The sequence below is a fragment of the Camellia sinensis genome, chromosome 12 (assembly GCF_055761805.1).
Source record: "Camellia sinensis isolate YWXY chromosome 12, ASM5576180v1, whole genome shotgun sequence".
In the NCBI taxonomy this organism is placed as follows: domain Eukaryota; kingdom Viridiplantae; phylum Streptophyta; class Magnoliopsida; order Ericales; family Theaceae; genus Camellia; species Camellia sinensis.
The window spans coordinates 148116103-148137898 of record NC_138972.1 but is presented as its reverse complement, the minus strand read 5'-3'; positions in this window follow the sequence as shown (position 1 = coordinate 148137898).

Here is a 21796-nt window from a genome sequence, read left to right as displayed (position 1 = left end):
GCCGGAGGAGGTGGGGGCTGTTGGTTCAGTTGTTGATCCAGTCTTGCAGTTATCAGTTCCATCATTTGTTCCAGTCTGGCCATTCTGGCCTCAGAGGATGAGGATTCAGTTTCATTTGCAGTGTTTGCGTTATCCATTTCACTATAAGCGATTATAACAGTTTTAAACATAAGCAGTCATTTGTTTAACAGTTTAACACGTTAGCATATATTCAATCATAACATAACCACACACTTATCATGCTCATGAGATGCCCTAATTACTTTTCTAGGACACCCTATAGCTCATTTGGACACGTGTGTACGGTATAACTCGTGGTAAGTATCGCTCTGATACCACTTTGTCACGACCCAAACCCGGCCCTATGGGTTTAGCACCGTAACCGGCCAGTAATCTGAGATTACCGAAGGCCTGCTTAACAGTAGTACAGTAAAACAGAATACAGGGCCTGGCGGAAGCCAAAACAGTAAATAAACAATGCCCAATGAGCTGTGACAGTCTGTATGCAAAAAGACTTTCCATACATATATACATAATCAGTGCAGAATAGTATGCAAAATATATACAATCATTCAGACTAGGGACTCCAACCCTTACATACATAATCAGTACAGTAAACATTCAGTCTATACAATCCATTCGGTTATTACAGAACAGTAAGACAATACAGAAGGGGAATCCTAAAACACCCCTAAGCCTTAGCATGATAGGCTCGGAACCTCGCAGTGAGGCACAGAAGTTGGCTTGACAAAACTGGAGTAACCCTGACGCTCCTAGCCGCGGTCTGGTGCCTGAACACCTATATATATATATATATATATATGAGCAGTGAGCTAAAGCCCAGTGAATAACATAATGCGTAAAGAGGTTAAGAATGAATGTCCTTACAGTATGAAAACAGTTCATTTAAACAGTATTTCAGTTGTTCAGTCAGTACAGTCATATGTGGTACACCCATTAGCATAACAGTACAGTAAACAGTAGGTCTTAAAAGACCGAGCAGTAGATGATGGCCATCAGTCAGTAAACAGTAGTGGTTCCAACAAGGGAACCGACAGAGATCTCTGTAACAGTAACAGTCAATACAGTAGGTGCTAAGGATGCCACAATACAGTTCAGAATATAGGGCATACATTCATTCAATTAACAGTAATCAGTTCAGAAAACAGTACAGTTCAGTTGTTCAGAAGATAATCAATTGTGAACATATCTTTACACAATCGTTACTCACAGAGTTTGGGCTACAGTATGCTAGAGCGTGCCTCCCCAGTCGCCAACCCTACACAGTTAACAGATTGAACACACTAAGCTACACTGTTGGGAAAGATAATAACTTAATCCCTAATTTGCCTCGGTGTGTTCTACATCTATATCCTCAGTAAGATGTCTTAAACTAGGCCTAAGAATGCCTAAGATGAGATGAGGATGCAAAGATGTACTCAAAAAACAATTTTAGAATATTCAGAAAACAGGGGTCACGCTCGAGCGTAGGTAACTCCGCTCGAGCGGACATGCAGCCAAAGGTACCCGCTCGAGCGTATAATTACCCGCTCGAGCGTTCTGCAAAAATAGTCAAAAGTGCTGAATGGGTGGAATCTCCGCTCGACGGACGCTCGACGTCCGCTCGAGCTTGAGACACATGCCTCCGCTCGAGCGCCCAATCCTCCGCTCGAGCGGACTGTAAAACAGTGCAAGATGCTGGATGCTCGGATTCCACGCTCGAGCGGCACTTCCCCCGCTCGAGCGGAAGTGCAAAATCTGGAGAACCCAAATTGCACCTCCAAACCAAAAACCAAATTCAAAAGCATCAAAACCGATCCTCTTGGGCTAAATTTCCAGAAAACATTTGTAAACACATAGAATAACATGGTTCAAAGCTCAATTTTGAGAATTCAAAGCCCAATGGTGTTTAATTCAAACCCAATTTCAAACCATTTTCCAAGAACAATCCTCAAACATGACATGCATGACCTTTAAATAACTTTCAAGCTTCAAAACATGCTCTAATGAGCCAATTGTTTCACAAACATGATGAAAACATGGACTACTCTCAAAACATGGACATGCATGTAACAATTTGCCATGAACTCAACTCAAAATCCAACAATACTAACATGCATGCATGAATTATGCTCTATTTCAACATGCTAGAACTAATCCATGGCTCAATTCTCAATTTTGACATGAATCATGTAAGAACAAGCTCAATTCATAAACAAGAGGGTAATTACTCTACCTTAGGTCTAGTAGTTCAAGAAGGGAGCTCAAATATGCAATCTCTTCAACAATTTCCTCAATTTCCAAGCGATTCACAAGGTAGAACTCAATTTCTCTCCCTCTCCCTCTCTTGGTCGGTTAAGTCTAAGAAGTGAGCTGATGAAATGTGTATGTATGAGTGTAATGAGACTCAAAGATGATTCCAAGTAGTGGGCCACTAAGGCTAGTTTGGTAAAAAAGGCCAACTTAAGCAATTGATCAATATTTAATCTAATTTAATCATACCTAATCAGTTTTCAGATAAATACACCATAAAATCACATTAATTATGAGGATCATAAAACATCAATCAATTCCCGGTTCGGCCGCCGATAAGGCCTTCAATTATCAGCTTAAACATAAAACGTGAACAGATCAAATAAACAATCAAACAGATAGAATATAAATTAACATACATACTCAGTCAATTCAGTTCCAGTTTTCAGTCAGTTAGTTCAGTACTTTGATCAGTTCAATTATCAGTCATAATCAGTTCAGTTTGACGGTAATCAATGTTTATCGGTAAATAGTTGTGAGGGTTATTACATGTCCACGGCTCGAGCGGTCGTGGCCCAGATTTGGGACAACTCGACTTCAACTCAAAATTTAGCAACAACACCTCATTTTACATGCAATCCAAGGTTAGATTAATGCAATATTTCAACCTAACATTACCATAACATAGATTCCACCTTGAACATAACAAATTAATCTAGATTAGAAGCTTCAACAAGCCATCCCTTTCTCAAATTCCATTCTTATATTCAAGTTCTTCATGTTCAAAGAAAACATAACACATGATACTAACATAATTCCATGGGATGATGATATAAAACCAAAGGTTGAAGTATAATTTCATACAACACCCAAATAAAGTGTCAAAGTAACCAATTGATGAGAAACCCTCATAAATCAAACATGCATCATACATGAATCAAACATAAACATCAATTATAACCTTCCCAAAATTCTCATTATTTTGGGTTTACATAATTATTTCTCATTCAAACTCATAATTGAATATTCTCATGAAATAACAAGGAAATAAGATGTAGATTTCCCCCCCATATTTGGTTCTTTAACATAGATGACCACATAAACCCTCAACATCTACCTTAACTTGCCAAACACAAAGAGAATTCCCAACCATAATCAAGAGAGAGAGTGGCTAGATAAAGTAAATTTTCATACCTTGAGTTTAATCTAAGTAATCTTCACAAAATTCCCCAAATCCTTCACTTGAAGGCCCTTCTCTCCAACTCTCACGAAATTCCCTCTTCTAGGTTGCACACAGGAGGTATTTTCAGGTCAAAGGCATCTTAAAGCTTGATATAGATATTTATGTTTATAATAAGACAAAATTTAATCGTTTAAGCATCCTAAATTGAAATTTCACAGAAAATCCCATTAGAGCTTAAAAATTATGCAGATTCCAAATATCAAATCAATTTCTGAAAATTAAGCCTCTAAGGCGCCCAATTTCATATTCAAATAGTATATTGTGACAGATAATTTCCTTATTCAACAGATAGGAATCCATATGGCTAAGTTTCATGTAATTCAATGTACTTTCACATAGAATTTCATAATATGCATTCGAAAACATAGAATAGCGGGCTGATAAGATACCAGAGTCATGTACGTGGGTCAGGCTATTACAAGTCCATGCCCAAGTAGCTGAGGCAGGGCCATCTTTTCTGAAGCAGGAGTTTTTTCAGTCAAATCCGGGTGAGTTTCTGGGTGACCCTAAGAAGCCACTGAAGGTAGATGAGTGGTTGGAGCAAATGGTGAAGACACACCATTTTTGACCGACCTTAAGACTCAGACATCATCGATTGAGCGCTCGGTGATTGCGCATGTTGTGCTCGTTCTGAGGTTATAGAGTCTCGACTGAGAGCCTTGCCTCCGGACTTCGGGACTGTTTTGTACTTTGCCTCGATTTGCGAACCAGGTTTGATTTTCTCTTCCCGAAGGGAGGGAGAGGTCTCTTAGACCATCTCTTAGTGGCCGTAGGCTACTTTTCGTGGTCGTAGACCACTGTTCCCGTTTGGAGACCAGTTTCTGATTTTCGGAGCCGTCGGTCGTGCGCCTCGGTTCGGGACCGCTTGACTTTCTCCGTTTGCTCCGATTTTTGGCACACACCTTGTTTCCTCTCTCTAAAGGGACGCTGTGGCCCGGGAGACCACCTTTTTGGTCGCACGCCACTTTCGATGCTTAACAGCTTGTTTTCGGGGCACCCGGCTACGCGTTTTGACCCCCGAACCTTCGTTTTTGCATCCGTCTTAGTTCATTTTTGGCATGGACCCTATTTTCATTGTTTGGAAGGTGGTACTAGGGTGGGAGACCACCTTTTCTCCTTGGAGACCACTTTTCCCCGGTCGGCCGGTTTTCTTGTCAGGTAGCTGGTCTCCCTCACTTTTGGGCCATAATTGTTGGTCTCCCACTACACCACTGACTTGCACTCACTTGGGAGACCAGCCCTGGAGGCTGCCAACCAGCTTTTGAAGCTTGAACCTTTTGACCCTGGTTGGTCGGCCGACCACCTGAACTGGTCAGCCAGCTTTCTCCTTTCTGTCTCACTGAGTTGGTGCCAACTGTGCCAGCTGGAAGCCATAGATTGCATCCTTCATAAACATGTATGGAGGATGTTTAAACTTGGTTTTAAGCTTCTTGAAGAAGCTTTAGACCCTTGGCTCTATAAAGGAGGGCCTTGCCTTCCTTGTAGAGGGTTCAGAAAATTGGTTTTAGGCATACAAGATATATCTCTCTCTATCTCTATATCTTGTGTTCAAAAGTCCATAGTTCTTGCACCATTGCACACCACCTCCTATCCTAACACCTCCACCATCACTCTAAGAATCTTGGAGCCCATTTTCAGAGGTTGAAGGCTTATTGTTTTGGTCCAGAAGCTGGGGTGGTTCTTTTGGCTACAAGGGTAACACTCTATTTCCCTCTTTTTGACGTTGTTTTGCTCCATATCTTAGCTCTATTTGCAAGCATATTTGGGCTTTGTCATAAACTAAAAAAAGTCTTATTTTGAGGTCCTTCACATGTTTGTTTGAGACCATTTTTCTGTTGGGGATCATCTACCCCCTTGCATGCTTCATTTCATCTTGCTTCAAGCCATGCATTAGGGCCTTTGTGTTGAGCTTTGTTGGCCCTTTTGACCACTGAAATCCAGCGGATTTTCAGTGGTTATTATGTGTTTTTGAGCACCAAAATCAGAGAGGGGTGACCCTCTTTTTTGGCCTAACAAAGGAGCCCATGTGTGCATGCTTCCAAGCCATGTTTTAGGCCATTTTTGATGAGTTTTAGGATCTGCATGAGCTCTGTCCAGAGCTGTTTTTTCCATATTAACCTCTTGCATGTGTAGAATAACCCTCTTCATAGCATATCAAAGGAGCCTATACTTGCATGCTTCCTAGCCTCATTTCAGGACCTTTTCAGTGAGTTTTAGGGCCTGCATAACCTCTGTCCAGAGGTGGTTTTGTCATATTGGGTGTCCATCTTGCATATGAAGAACAACCCTCTTCATGGCCTATCAAAGGAGCATCTCATCCTTGCATGCGTAGACCATGTTTCAGTGAGTTTTTGGGCTTTATGTGGCATGTCATACTATAGACACCCCATTTTTGACCGACCTTAAGACTCAGAAGTCACCAACTGAGCGCTCGGTGATGTTGCATATTGTGCTCGTTCTGAGGTTGCCGAGTCTCGGCTGCGAGCCATGCCGCCGGACTTCGGGACTCTTTTGTGCTTTGTCTCGGTTTACGAACCAGGTCCTGTTTTCTCTATGTTCTCTTCCCGAAGGGAGGGAGAGGTCTCATAGACCATCTCTCAGTGGCCGTAGGCTACGTTTCGTGGTCGTAGACCATTTTTCCCGTTTGGAGTCCAGTTTTCGGTTTTCAGAGCCGTCGGCCGTGTGCCTCGATTTGGGATCGCTTAGCTACCTCTGTTTGCTCCAGTTTTTGGCACACACCTTGTTTCCTCTCTTTAGAGGGACACTGTGGCCCGGGAGACCACCTTCGTGGTCATACGCCACTTCCTGTGCCTAACAGCCTATTTTCGGGGCTCCGGACTGCGCGTTTTGGCCCCCGAACCTTCGTTTTGCATCCGTCTTGGTCCATTTTTAGTAGGGACCCTATTTTCATTGCTAGGGAGGTGGTAGTATGGTGGGAGGCCACCTTTTCCCCTAGGAAACTAGCTTTCTCTTTTTCTCTCTCCTCCAGCCGGTTTTTCTGACAGAAAGCTGGTTTTTCTTACTTTTGAGCCACAATTTCTGGTTTTTCATACCACCATTATGTTGTGCTCATCTGGGAGGCCACCAATATGGGTAGGCCGACCAGTAATTCTTCTTGACCCTTTTGAACCTTGCTAAAAAGCTGGTTTTTCTCTCTCTTGGGTCACATTTTCTGGTTTTTCACTATACAGCTGTGTTGCACTCATCTGGGAGGCCACCTTTCTGGGGTGGCCGGCCAGCATTTCTCCTTGAACCTTTTGACCCCTGGTCGGCCGACCACCTTAACTGGTCGGCCTGCTTCCTTCTTTTTGGTCTCTTTAAGTGTAAGCCAGCTGTGCCAACTGGAAGCCTCAGAAGTGATCCTCCATACACGTGTATGGAGGATCTTTGAGCTTGGTTTGAAGTTTCTTAGAGAATATTTGGCCTCTCTTCTCTATAAAGGGAGGCCTCCTCTTCCATTGCTAGGGTTGAACCGTTTGGTTAGAGTATACAAACATTTCCCTCCATCTCTCTCCATTGCAAGCATCAAAACCCCATTATTCTTGGCCATTTTACACTACACCTCATAGCCTACACCTCCACTATCCATTCAAGCATCTTGGAGGTCATTTGCAAAGCTTGAGGAGTCATATTCTTGGTCCAGAAGTTGCTGGGGGTCGGCTCTACAAGGGTAAGCCTCTATTTCCCCTATTTTTGCATTATTTTGCTCCATTCTTTAGCCCTATTTGCAAGAATTTTTGGACTTCGACATAAACTGAAAAAAGTCTTTTTTTGATCTTCTAAACATGTTTGTTTAAGAACTTTTTCTGTTTGGGGTCATCTTCCCCCTTGTATGCTCCATTTCCTCATGTTTAGGGTTATGCATTAGAGCATTTGCATTGCCCTTGGTTTGGCCTTTTAGCCACTGAAATCCAATGAATTTTTAGTGGCCAATATGTGTTTCTGAGCTTCAAAATCAGAGAGGGGTGACCCTCTCACCCCTTGTTCTCTTTACTAGCTTTATTGGCCTTCCAAAGGAGCTCCATTTTACATGTTTTGAAGTCACATTCTAGGCCCTATCTTGTGAGTTTTAAGGTCTGCCTTGACTCTTTCCGGATCCCCTTTGGCCATATTTTATGTCTATGATGCATGTGTAGAACAATCTCACTCAAGGCCTTTCAAAGGGCCTTTCAAAGGGTCTTTCATTTGCATGCTTCTTAGGTTGATTTCAGGGCCTTTTTGGTGATTTTTAGGGGTTTCATAACCTATTTCCAAAGGTGGTTTTTCCATCATTGATGTCTATCATGTATGTGTAGAGTAACCCTCTTAATGGCCTTTCAAAGGAGCCCATCATTTTTGCATGCATTGACTGAGTTTCAGTGGTTATTTGGGCATATTTTGACATGGAATACATCTTTTTTTGGCTGGTTTGGTGATCCCTCATATGCTTCATATAGTTGTGGAACAACTCATGGTTCACTAGCTTTCTTTGCATGCTTTGTTGGACCTTGATTTTAGCACATTTTGGCCATGTCTTAAACTGAAAACGTGCTTATTTTGGACTGCCCTAGCTCTATTTTTGGGTTTCATGGTTGAATGATGTTTGTTTTGCATGCTTGTAGTTCAATACCCATGCTTAACTTTGAGTTTCGAGGTCCATTACATGCATATACTGAGGTGTGTTCATGTTTTGGGTCCATTATACATCATATTTCAAAGCTTGTATCAATGCCATATTGCCATTTTTTATGCTCCTTAAGTGTGCTTGAGAGTTGTTCATGAATGCCTTGTTTTCGGACCATTGAATGAGCTCCATTTTGTTGCATTCTGAGCCATCATTTTAGGCCATTTCCCCACTGTTTCGGACCTGCCTAGGGTCTGTTTGGGGTTGGTTTTGCCATTGGTGCATTGCTTTGGGTACCTCTAGGGTAACGCATTTCACTAGTTTCGGTACCCGGGCCCCCTAGCTTGCATTGTGTGACATATTTGCATGTTTCGGGACCATCTTCTATGCCATTTTAGAGCTGTATCATGTCCTATTCCATGCCATCTTGCATCCTTTGCCATGGTTTGGTAGAATGGCATTTGTGCCTTAGGATCGGTCCATTGCATCTGTGCATGTTTGCGTGTGTTTCGGTTGTCTCATTTCTATCATATGGCCACTGATGTGAGTGTGGCTGAGGTCCACTCATGTTGGTGTAAGTCCGTCATGCATTGTGTATGCCATTTCAGTTCATAGCATTGTGTATGCTGAGTTGCATGTTAGAGCATTGTATATACAATGTTACATCAAGCATTGTGTATGTCATTTCATAGCATTGCGTATGCTAGGTTGTATGTTAGTCGCATTGTGTATGCCATCTCATTTGCATTGTGTTTGGGATAGGAGTTAGCCCAAACACGGGAAACGAGGGACGTTTCGTACTCTGAGTGACGGAACGTGTCTCAATTCCCGGTCGCCGACACTCCGGATTACCCATGATGGAGTTTAGGTCTTGTTGTGTTTTCATGTGCATTCATTTCACATCGAGTCATGCAATTTGACTCCTCGGCCATTATGCATCGAGATGCGTGATTAGTGGCACGAGGATCGATGACTACACTCCTTGAAGAGTAGTCATGCATACATATGTGAAAATATTTTGCTGTGCCCATTTCTTGCTCTCTGTTGCAGCAAATCAGAAATCAGCAGCTTTCTAAAGCCTTGCACAGCATTCCGACATTAATTGCAAACAGAGGCGAATCGGGGCATCGTAATGGATTTCTGCGCAAGGCAACTCGAGCATGCATCTTTCATCATTCGGAACAGAGTTGAGGCGGTCCATGGATTTGCATGCTGATTTACTTGCTTTCCTAGTTAAATTGTTAATTAATTAGGGTTTTGTACTTATTCGAACTGTAATTATTATTCGGACTGTATTATTTATTCGGACCCTCTGAGCGAGGGCACAATTGTAATAAGTGTGCGTGCGTGTGATATATGTCTTCCAACCCCACGTCTTTCTCCCTTTTATTTACCAGCTTATGATGGTTAGATTAGGGCATGTTTCGATTAGCATACTTATGCTTGCATGTTTGCATCATTCATCTGTCTTATATGCACCGGGCTCGGCGCATCATACTAACTGCATTTGTATTTCAATTCTAAATTGAATACGTGTTAGTTGTAGCATCATCACATGCCATCTTTAGAATAGCCGAGCCTATTGTAATTGCATTCCTGCATGTGTTGCATTAGGCATTTCTGTATAGTTAGGATCATGCATGGATTTCTAACATAGCTTCTGTTTTGGCTTGGAGTACTCGATAAGTGTTTATGCTTTAGCATCCTTGCATGTGTGTGAGTGACTGTCATGATAGCATGCTTACCATGAGGCTACGTGCTTATGTGATATAACTGCCTGAATGCCTGTGGCTGAAGGTTGGATTATCTGAATTGGAATAGTGCATTGACTGTGAGTTTTAAGCCCACTAGATAGTGGCAAAACCATGTTTTCTAAGCCCACCCGAGGGTGGCAAAATCTGCATTTTAAGCCTACTTCGAGTAGCAAACCATTTTCAAAACAAACATGAGATGTGTTGTTCCAATTCAGGCGATCCGATCTATATTTGTATGTTGTGCGCATCACATAGTAAATCTAGGCTAATAACCGGAATAAGAGCACATAATGTTTTTAAAACTAGATATCATGGTTAGTAGAGGCCGATTTTTGATCGGGCGAGCAGGGGTGCTCACGAAGTGACCTTCCCCAATCGTACCCAAGTTCCCGAGCCGAGGCAACTTTGGTGATGACGGACACGTGGCCTTGGGCAACGAGTCAGGGTTTCCTAAATTTCCCAAAATAAAATATTTAGGTGGCGACTCTGTATCTGGCAAAGCAGTCCATGTTTGGTACTTCTTCAAAAAATCTGTTTTCAAAAATGATTCGCCGGATTTGGACTCTTTGATGATTCATCGGTCTTGCATTGCACTCTGTGAGATTAGATACAGGACTGTGACTTTGAGTCCTGAACTGTAGTGAGCCCAAATGAACAAAACGAGATTTCCCTCTCGGGACGTTCGAGGACGTCTACACATACCTCTAACTTTTGCTGGTTTAGTGGCCTCTTGATTGCCTCATATACTTGTAGTGTAAACCCTCTTCACTAGCTTGTCTTGCATGCTATTTTGGCCTTTGATTCTAGCACCTTTTGGCCATGCTTTAAATTGATTTTGTGCGTGTTTTGGACTGCCTTAGCTCTATTTTTATGCCTCATGGTCGATTGATGCTTGCTATGCATGGTTGTAGTTCAATACCCTTGCCTAGCTTTGAGTTTTGGAGCCTATTGCATGCTTATGTTGTGGTGTTTCCATGTTTTGGGGCCATTGTGCATCATATTTCAGAGCTTACATGTATGCCATATTCTCATGTTTTTCACTCTTTAAATGCGTTTAAGAGTCGTGCTTGTTTGCCTCGTTTTTGGACCATTGCATGAGCTTCATTTCTATGCATGTTGAGCCATCATTTTAGGCTATTTTCCCACTGTCTTGGACCTACCTAGGGTCTGTTTGGGGCTGGTTTTGCTATTTGTTCATTGCTTTGTGTACCTCTAGTGTAATGCACTTCACTAGTTTCGGTATTCGAGCCATCTAGCATGCATTGTGTGACATATTTGCACGATTTGGGACCATCTTGCATATCATTTCAGAGCTGGAAAATGTATGATTGTATGCCATATTTCATCCCTTACCATGCTTTGGTAGAGTGGCATTTGATGCCTTAGGTTCGGTCCCTTGCACCGGGCATGTTTGCATAAGTGTTCCTACCTTTCATTCCATCATGTTTGGCCACTAATTTGAGTGCGGCTGAGGCCCATTCATTTTAGTTTAAGTCCATACCGCATTATGTATGCCATATCCATGTTGTTGCACGTTTGATCGTCGCGTTGTGTATGCCTTGTTTATGTCTTCATGTGTGTCCATCTTTGTATGTGTGCATTGCGTATGCCATATAGTTCATATGCATTGAGTATGCCATTCTTAGTTCATAGCATTGTGTATGCTAGTTGCGTGTTTACATATCATCCCTCGTATGATGGCATGTCTTAGTTGCATTGCATTTAGGGTTACATGCTAGTCGCATCGTGTATGCCATGTATGTTGCATAGTGTTTGGAGTAGGGTTTAGTCCAAACACGGGAAACGAGGGACGTTTCGTACTCAAAGTGACGAAACGTGCTTCGATTCCCGGTCACTGACACTCCGGATTACCCATGATGGAGTTTAGGCCTTGTTGTGTTTATATGTGCATTCATTCTACACCGAGTCGTGCAATCCGACTACTCGGCCATCATGCATCGAGATGCGTGATTGGTGGCACGAGGATCGAGGACTACACTCCCTAGAGCTTGTGCAATGATGGGAAGAGCGGTCATGCACACATATGTTGAAAATCCATTGCCATGTCCCTTTCTTGCTCTCTGTTGCAGCAAACCAGAAACCAGCAGCAAAAATTGGTCAGCGGCCTTCAGGAGTTTTGTACAGTGTCCGGGGACCAGTTGCAAACAAAGGCAAATCGGGACATCGCAATGGATTTCCCGACCAGGCGGCCCGAGCATGCATGCATCCCTATCATTCGGAACAGAGCTAAGGTAGTCCTTTTTTTATTTAAATTTGCATGCTAGCTTATTTATCTTAGTTAATTTGTTAATTAATTGGGGTTGTGTAATAATTAGCTGTAATTCGTTATTCATTCGGTTGTGTATTATTTATTCGGACCCTCCGAGGAGGGCAATGTTGTAATAAGTGTGCGTGTGTGTGATGCATGTCTTCCAACCCCACGTCTTTCTCCCTTTTATTTACCAGCTTATGATGGTTAGTTTTAGGGCACGTTTCAATTAGCATACTTATGCTCGCATGTTTGCATCCATTCATCTATCTTGCATGCACCGGGCTCGGCGCATCATACTAACTGTATTGTATTTCAATTCCGAGTTGAATACGTGTATCAGTTGTTGCATTTCATATGCCATTTTAGAATAGCTGAGCCTATCTTAGCTACATTTTTGCATGTGTTACATTAGGCATTCCGGCATAGTTAGGATTCATGCATGATTTCTAATTAGCTTCTTTCTTTGGCTTGGAGTACTCGGTAAGTATTTAAGCTTTAGCATCCTTGTATGCGTGTGACTGACTGCCATGATAGCATGCTTACCATGAGGCTATGTGCTTATGTGATATAACTGCCTAAATGCCTGTAGGTGAAGATTGGGTTGCTTGAGTTGGAATAATTCGTCGAAACCCGTGTTTTAGCCTACTTGTGAGTAGCAAACTTCAATCCATTTTCAAAACAAACGGATATGCGATGCCCTGTTCCAACTTAGGCAATCCAGTCTATACTTGTATGCTATGCGCTTCACATAGTAATTCTAGGTTAATAACCGGAATAGGAGCACATAATGTTTTCAAAACTCGATATCATGGTTAGTAGAGGCCGATCTTTGATCGGGCGAGTGGGGGTGCTCACGAAGTGACCTCCCTAATCGTACCCAAGTTCCTGAGCCGAGGCAACTTTGGTGATAACGGACACGTGGCCTTAGGCAACGAGTCAGGGTTTCCTAAATTTTCCAAAATAAAATATTTAAGTAGCGACTCTGTATCTGGCAAAGCAGTCCATGTTTGGCACTTCTTTCCAAAAAAATCTATTTTCAAAACGATTTGCCAGATTTGGACTCTTTGATGATTCATCGGTCTTGCATTGCACTCTGCGAGATTAGATACAGGACCGTGACATTGAGTCATGAACTGTAGTGAGCCCAAATGAACAAAACGGGATTCCCCCCGGGACGTTCGGGGACGTCTACACTTGGCATTAAGGATGACCAACTGAGAGTGGGCCTGGCATCCTTCCAGCTAAAAGGGGAAACAGGTTAGTGGTGAAAATATGCGCGTGGATGCATTGGGGTGACTTGGGTGGCATTCGTCAATGCCTTCCAAGACAAGTTTTTGCCTCCCACGGTTAGGGAGAAGTTGAGAGATCAGTTCACTAAATTGGTGCAACTGAACACGCCAATGGCCGAGTTTGAGGCCACTTTCACTAGCTTGTCTAGGTTTGCACCTGAATTAGTGACGACGGAGAAATGCCGTTGTCTGGAGTTTGAGAAGAGGTCAAGGATCGAGCTCATGTTTTGAGTGGCCGGATCTATGATCAGGGACTATGGGCGCCTTATGGAGGCGGTGGCCCATCTTGAGACCATTATGTAGGCTGAGGAGAAGAGGATGAGGGGCTCCAGAAGGAGTTAGAATAATTAGGGGGATAATAAGAGGCAAAGGGATTCTAACCCACAACAGTCTCAGGGAGCTTAGTCGAGGTCTACTTTTCTTGTGTCGAGTTCAGGCTCTGGGAGAGGTGGTCAGGGAGATCTCACTTGTTTCAAATGTGGCTAGTTAGGTCACAAGTCTTTAACTTGCCCTCAGAAGGGAGGAGGGCAACGATTTGCGTAGCCTTCGGCTTGTTCTCAATGCCAGAGTCAGGGGAGAAGGCAGCCGCTCACTTGTTATTAGTGTGGGCAAGCGGGGCACATGAAGAGATTTTGCCATCAGTTGGGTGGCACACCCGGTGCGTCTGATTCGAGACAGACACGGGGCCATCAGCCTACACAGTCAGCACAAGCCTCAAGGGACAATCAGGGAGCCTTTTTAGCTCAGTCAGTGCATTAGTTCTATGCTCCGAGGGGTGATCAGGTAGATTAGAGACCTACAGGGCGTGTGTATACTGTTATCGTGCCAAATCTTGTACCAGCACCTTCAGTAGTGAGAGGTACCTTCTTGTTTTGTAATTCAGATGCTAATGTGTTAATTGATAAGGGTGCATCCCATTCATTTATCTCGTCTGCATTTGCATCGATTTTGGGATTAGAGTTGGCACAATTAGCATCTCCTATTTGTGTAGAGTCACCTATTGGGGGTGAGATTATTTTGAAACAGGGGTGTCGGGGTTGTGACATAGAGGTTGTCGGTCGCCGGTTTGCTTTTGCATTTGTATTGCTTAACATGTCTAGTTTTGATGTTATATTGGGTATGGACTGGTTGTTTTCAAATCGGGCTGTTATAAACTACTACCGTCAGAGGGTTACTATATGTACCTTGAACGGGGATTGTTTTCATTTCTTGGGAGACTAGATGGATAGGTTCTTATCACTGGTGTATGATCCGTGCGAGCAGAGTGAACTTAGTTGCCTTCTTGCTAGCTTCTTGTGTAGTGAATGCGATGAGGTTCGGGCAGAGTTACTAAGGGTAGTTTGTAAATACCCAAATGTTGTTCCAGAGGATCTTACCAGTTTACCACCTCACCGCAAGATTGAGTTCTCTATTAACTTAGTGCCTGGCACGACACCAATTTCTATGGCACCGTATTGGTTTACACCCGCTGAGTTGAGTGAGTTGAAGATTCAACTCCAGGAATTGTTAGATAAGAGTTTTATTCGCCCTAGTACTTCACCTTGGGGAGTAGCAACTCTCTTTGTTAAAAAGAAAGATGGAGTGTTTCGACTTTGTATTGATTACTAGAAGTTGAACTGGGTAACTGTTAAGAACAAGTACCCACTGCCTTGTATAGATGATCTGTTTGATCAGTTGAAGGGGCCTTGTTGTTTCTCTAAAATAGACTTGAGATTGGGTTATCACCAGTTGAGAGTAAGGGAGGAGGATATCCCGAAGACGATATTCCGTACACGATATGGCCATTACGAGTTTCTGGTGATGCCTTTTGGGCTAACTAATGCCCCAGCTGTGTTTATGGATTTGATGAACTAGATTTTTCGTGAGTTCCTAGACCGTTTCGTAGTCGTCTTTATGGAAGACATCTTCATCTATTCACCCTCTGAGGAGTAACCTGGGGAACACTTGAAAGTGGTTCTTGAGTTGTTTATAGCCCATTAGCTGCGTGCTAAGTTTGTGAAATGTGAATTCTGATTGAAAGATGTCAAGTTCTTAGGCCATGTGGTATTCGGGAAAGGGGTGACGGTGGATTCATCCAAGATAGAGGCAGTTCAAGATTGGGAATAACCTAAGAATGCCTTTGAGATCCGTAGTTTCTTGGGGTTGGCTAGGTATTATCGTAGATTTGTGAAGGATTTCTCTAAGCTAGCTTCACCTTTGACTAGGCTAACGATGAAGGGAGTCAAATTTGTGTAGGATGAGACTTATGAGAAGTTGTTCCAAGAACTTAAGGTTAGACTCACCACTGCTCCTATTCTAATTATTCCGAAAAGGGGTTTGGGTTATTCGGTATATTGCGATGCCTCACGGGAAGGCTTGGGTTGTGTTTTGATGCAAAAAGGAAAGGTAGTGGCCTATGGCTCACGGCAGTTGAAGACAACCTTACTCATGACCTAGAGTTAGCGACAGTGATTTTTGCCTTGAAGGTTTGGAGGCATTATCTATATGGGGAGAAATTTGAGGTGTTTTCTGATCACAAGAGTCTGAAGTATCTGTTTACACAGAAGGATTTGAATTTGAGACAGATGAGGTCAATGTCGTGGCCAATGCCTTGAGTAGAAAGTCTATTAGCAACTTAGCTTGTATTGCCATCGGGAATGGGAGATGAGAAGTGCTCTTGGGGAGTTTGACTTTCATCTTAGCAAGTTCGTTGAGTCTACAGCCTTATTTACGGTAGTTGCGTAACCTACACTTGTGAATCGAGTGTTAGAAGCGTAGAAGAGTGACCTTGAGGTGGAATCCCTCCGGGAGAATATCTCCAGTGGGAAGGTAGAAAAAGGCTTGAATGTGTATCCCGACTTGAGTGTGAGATACCGTGACCGTTTGTTCGTACCGAAGTCTTGCAGAGAGGAAGTACTCCATGAGTTTCACTATTCACGCCTTGCGGTGCATCCGGGAGACACAAAGATGTATCACGATCTTAGCCGTCAATTTTGGTGGAAATGTATGATGAAGAATGTAGCCGTGTTTGTATCGAAGTGCCTTACTTGTCAGCAAGTGAAGGCCGAACACCAGAGGCCAGCGGGTTTGTTGCAACCCTTGCCTATAGCCGAGTGGAAGTGGGAGCATGTCACGATGGATTTTGTTGTGGGCCTTCCGAGAACTCAATGAGGTAGTGATGCCATTTGGGTGGTAGTTGACTGGTTAACTAAGTCAGCGCACTTTGTTCCTGTGCGCGTGAGTGATTCGGTAGATCATCTTACCGACCTTTATATCAAGGATATAGCGAGGTTGCATGGAGTCCCTATGACGATTGTTTCGGATAGGGATCCGTGTTTTACAGCTAGGTTGTGGCAAAATTTGCAAAGTGCCTTGGGCACTAAATTGACTTTTAGCATCACGTATCATTGTCAAACTGACGGGCAATCCGAGCGTTCCATTCAGATCCTTAAGGATATGCTTCGAGGTTGTGTCCTTGACTTCAAGGAGTCGTAGAAGAGACACATGCCCTTAGTGGAGTTTGCCTATAACAATAGCTTCCAATTGAGTATTGGCATAATACCATTTGAGGCCTTGTATGGCCGACTGTGTAGGTCCCCTGTGTTGGCCCGAGGTGGGTGATGCACCTTTGTTGGATCTAGAGTTGGTTCGAGAAACGACGGAGAAAGTGGCATTTATCCGTAAGCAGTTAGTTACGGCTCAGAGTCGCTAGAAAAGTTATACTGACCGTATAAAGAGACCTTTGTCTTTTGAGGTGGGAGATCATGTCTTTTTGAAGATATCACCTAGGCGGGGTTTGATGAGGTTTGAAAACAGTGGGAAGTTGTCCCCTCGATTTATTGGGCCTTTTGAGATCCTTGAACGGGTTGGAGAGGTGGTTTACCGTTTGGCGTTGCTACCACAGCTTTCCGGAATTCATGATGTGTTTCATATTAGCATGCTTCGGAAGTATGAGCCGGATCCATCGCACGTGTTGGATTGGACCGATCTAGAGGTAGATGAGGATGGTATGAGGAGAGACCGGTAAGAGTTTTAGATAGGCGGGGCCAAGTCTTGTGAGGCAAGACGATTTCTTTGGTGAAGGTTTTGTGGAAATACAACAGCGTTGAGGAAGCAACTTGGGAACGTGAATTGGAAGTCCGTGAGAAATATCCGGACTTATTTGTTGATGTTTGAGCATATGTTGAGATTTTGATTATGTTAATGAAATGTCAAAACATTATATATGTTGTGGATGTCTTGGAAACATGGATTCAATATAAGCATTGTATATGTTTTGAGAATATAGAATATCGTATGTGTTGTATCGCACTTGGAAGAATTATATATGTTGTGTGAATTTTAGAAAAATTGGGTTTATCCTAAACGTTGTAAATATTGTAGGAATATAGATAAATTGTACTTTAATGTTGGAACTTGTGTATTTAGTTAATGAGAATGGATGATCGGAGAGTAGGTCATGGTGATTGAAATTGATAGATTATCATAGTTGGAAATAATTTGAAAATGATTTTGCCTTGTATTGAAATTTCGGGGACGAAATTCCTTAAGAGGCGAGATTATTGCGATTCCAATTTTGACCTTACCTTTATTGTATTCCATACTCGGGTTTTGTGGTTTGATATTGTTATTTATGTCTCTTTTCATCCTTTCCCCTTTGAGTTTGAGTATCGGAGTGTCTTGGGCATGTTTGGAATAGGTTGGTTGCTAGTTGGTCCAATTGTTGTTGTTCAGAAATTTGCTTCTTCGCTCGAGTGAGACTTTTTGCACTCAAGCAAGCTTTGTGACCTTCCAATATTTTTGCAGGACTGCATAGATACTGGGAGGGTAGTGTTCTTCGCTCGAACGAGGCTTCTTGCGCTCGAGCGATGGTGTATGTTTGTAAAACTTCTGGGAGTACGTATTCTGTGCTCGAGCAACAACTCTTGCGCTCAAGCAAGCCTCGCGTATATCAGTTCGCAACAGTTCATTTTTACATCATTTTTTGATATCTTTTTACTCAAAAACCCTAGACCAGCCTCTTCTCTCTCTAAAATTTGACTTCTCTCTACAAATCCATTAGGATCTAAGGATCTCTCTACCCTACTCTATTTGATAAAAAGGTGGAGCATCTCAAGGGCTACCATTACATCCGAATAGAGTTTGGTTTTGACATCTTTGAAGTTTCTCTACTCCTCCTTTGGGCTTCTACACTTGAGGTAGGGATTTTCAATGCTTTCATATGATTCTTAACTTAGTTATTTAGTCATTGTGTAACAATGGTGGGTTTTGGGTGTAATTTGGACAAACCTAGGGTTTAGGTGTGAAAAAAAAAAAAAAGGTTTTCATGTTTATGTTGTAAAAATGACTGTGGGTTTGAATATGAGGTTGTATGGTGGTAAAATAGTTGATTTTTGCATTTTAAGTTAATAGTTGGGAAACACGGAAGTTTGCCCTAATTTTTATTCAAATATTTATATGTTTAAATAAATGGAATTGACATTATAAGTGTGAAATTGAATAGATGATGATATAAATGGTGGAGCTAAATGTGTATTATTAACTCACACCAATGGAAATTTAGATGATTTATCTGTTTTGAGGTTGAATATCTGTTTAGAAATATCTGCATTGGGCTATCGGTGGAGGATGACCATGATTGTTGTAGAAATTGCATGAGGATTAGGTAAATTGAAACTAATCTCTTATTGGTTGTCATTGAATACGATTAAGTTCAAATACATTGTATATGTATGATTGTTTGGGAAGAGAAAGTGGATGTACTCCATTGTTTGGGAGGAGATAAGGGATGGATTTCATTGAAATTAAGTTGGCTTGTGTGTCTAGGGTAAAAGTCCCGAAACCACGCATATACATGGGTGCCAATCCCGCGGACGAAATTTTTGTAAAATAGCATATTAAAGTGTTTATGTGGTAATTGTGTTGATTTTGTTAGCCACTGAGTTGTAGTCTCAGTTGGGTTGTTGGAAGATAATTAAATTGACTCATGGATTGAAATGAATTGAAGGAAAATGGAATAAGATATAAACTTTGTATTTTATGGTTGTATACAAATGTGAATGTTTTGTCACAGGCATTGTACATGCACATTGTACTTATATCTTTGTTAAATCTCATATACTGTGTTAAATTATTCCTACTGGGCTGTGGCTCACCCTATTTGGAGAAAACCATTTTCAGGGGTTGGTGATATGCCTCCGCTAACGCAATAGCGGGGAGGGACTTTTGGGAGTAAGAGCTTATTTCTTTTGTTGTATTCTTTGTATAGCCAACGGCTTTGATTGTATTGAGCTAGGCTCACTTTTGTTGTAACCAAGCAACGATTTGGATAGATGCCTATAGGGCATGTTATTACCTATTTAGTCTTTAATTCTTTTGTCATTGTAACACATGTTGTAGATTTAGGATGATCATTTATAAATGTATATCACATGTGTTATCTTTTGTGTACGAACTCTAATGTATGAAAGCACATTATTTCTATTATCTTTACGTCCATAGGATGTATTTAATGTATATTTTTGGGGGTGTTACCCTTCTAGAGCATACTAATGTGAAACACGTCATGAACACCGGAAAGCTGTAGCGGTAATGCCAAACGATAGGCTACTTCTTGGATCCGTTCAAGAATCTCACAAGGTCCAATAAATTGAGGGGACAACTTCCCACTTTTTCCAAACCTTATCAAGCCCCTCCTAGGTGATATTTTCAAGAACAAATTATCCCCCACCTCAGAAGACAAGGGTCTCCTCCTACGGTCAGCATTACTCTTTTGGTGACTTTGGGCCATAACCAACCTTTTACGAATAAGTGCAAGTTTCTCCGTCGTTTCTCGGACTAACTCTAGACCCAAGAAAGGAGCATCACTCACCTCGGCCCAACACATAGGAGACCTACACAGTCGGCCATACAAGGCCTCGAACGGTGCCATGCCAATACTCGATTAGAAGCTATTGTTATAGGTAAACTCCACTAAGGGCAAATGTTTCTCCCACGAACCCTTGAAGTCAAGGACACAACCTGGAAGCATATCCTCAAGGATTTGAATAGTACGTTCGGACTGCCTATTAGTCTGAGGATGATACACAATACTAAAGGTCAATCGAGTGCCCAAGGCACTCTGCAAGCTCTGCCACAACCAAGCTGTAAAATGCGGATCTCTATCCGAAACAATCATCACAGAGACCCCGTGCAACCTCACTATGTCCCTGATATACAGGTCGGCAAGATAGTCTACCGAATCACTCACGCGCATAGGTATAAAGTGTGCCGACTTAGTTAATCGGTCAACTACTACCCAAATAACATCACTACCCCGTTGAGTCCTCGGAAGGCCCACAACAAAATCCATCATGATATGCTCCCACTTCCACTCGGCTATAGGCAAGGGTTGCAACTGTGAAAACCCACATTTAATTATTCTTAAAAAAAATAAATAAGTAAATTAATTAATTAATTAGCTTTATCCAGAGTCTATCTGAAATATATTGCGCTATGTTTGGATTGAGTTATTTGGAGAGAAAAGAAAAGAAATAGAGCGATATGTATTTTTTTTATTTGTTTGAATAATCTAAGTAGAGATAAATGAGAAGAAATGGAAAGAAATAGAGAGAAATTCATTTCTCTTATAAGTCTCATTTTCAATCTTCCCAAAAATGGAGAGATTGGGAGAGAAAAGAAACCACTATTTTCATAATACCTATTTTGTCCCTATAAAAATAAAAGAAATAAAATGAATAAAAATATAAAAATGTTATTTTGGTAATATAACATAAAATAATTTCTTTTCTTTTCTCTTAATGAAACCTAACCAAACAAGAATGAGAGAAATCACAATTATTTCTTTTCTTTTATTTTTTCCTTATCCAAACAAAAAGGAGAAAAATCACAATCATTTCTTTTCTTTTCTTTTATCTTATTACTTAAGTAATCATTTCTTTTATTTTCTCTCCTAGGTTCCCAAACATAGTGTTAGTGTATAAGCTAGTTTTAAATTAACCCAATTCAATCACTAATAAAGACATTTTTAAGAATAATAATTTTGTGGATATTCAATATTTATTGTTTATAAATTATTTTAATTAGGATTCAACATGATAATTATTCTTACTAAATACCTTAATTAAAAATCTTAGTGTATCAATTTTAAGAAACCCATGCAAATACACAAAAGAAAAAAGAAAAAAAAATTAGAATTGGATTTTCAATGGCAACAGAATGCCACATGTTTGTTTGTATGTTAATATAGGGACCATAACTTCATCATACTTCTTGGAATTAAGGATATGAAATGACTAGATAGAATGATGAGAGAGAGAGAGAGAGAAAGAGAGAGAGAGGCTCAGTAATGAATTGTATATCTATATATATATATATGCATGCTTGCATTCGGTGAAGAAAGGA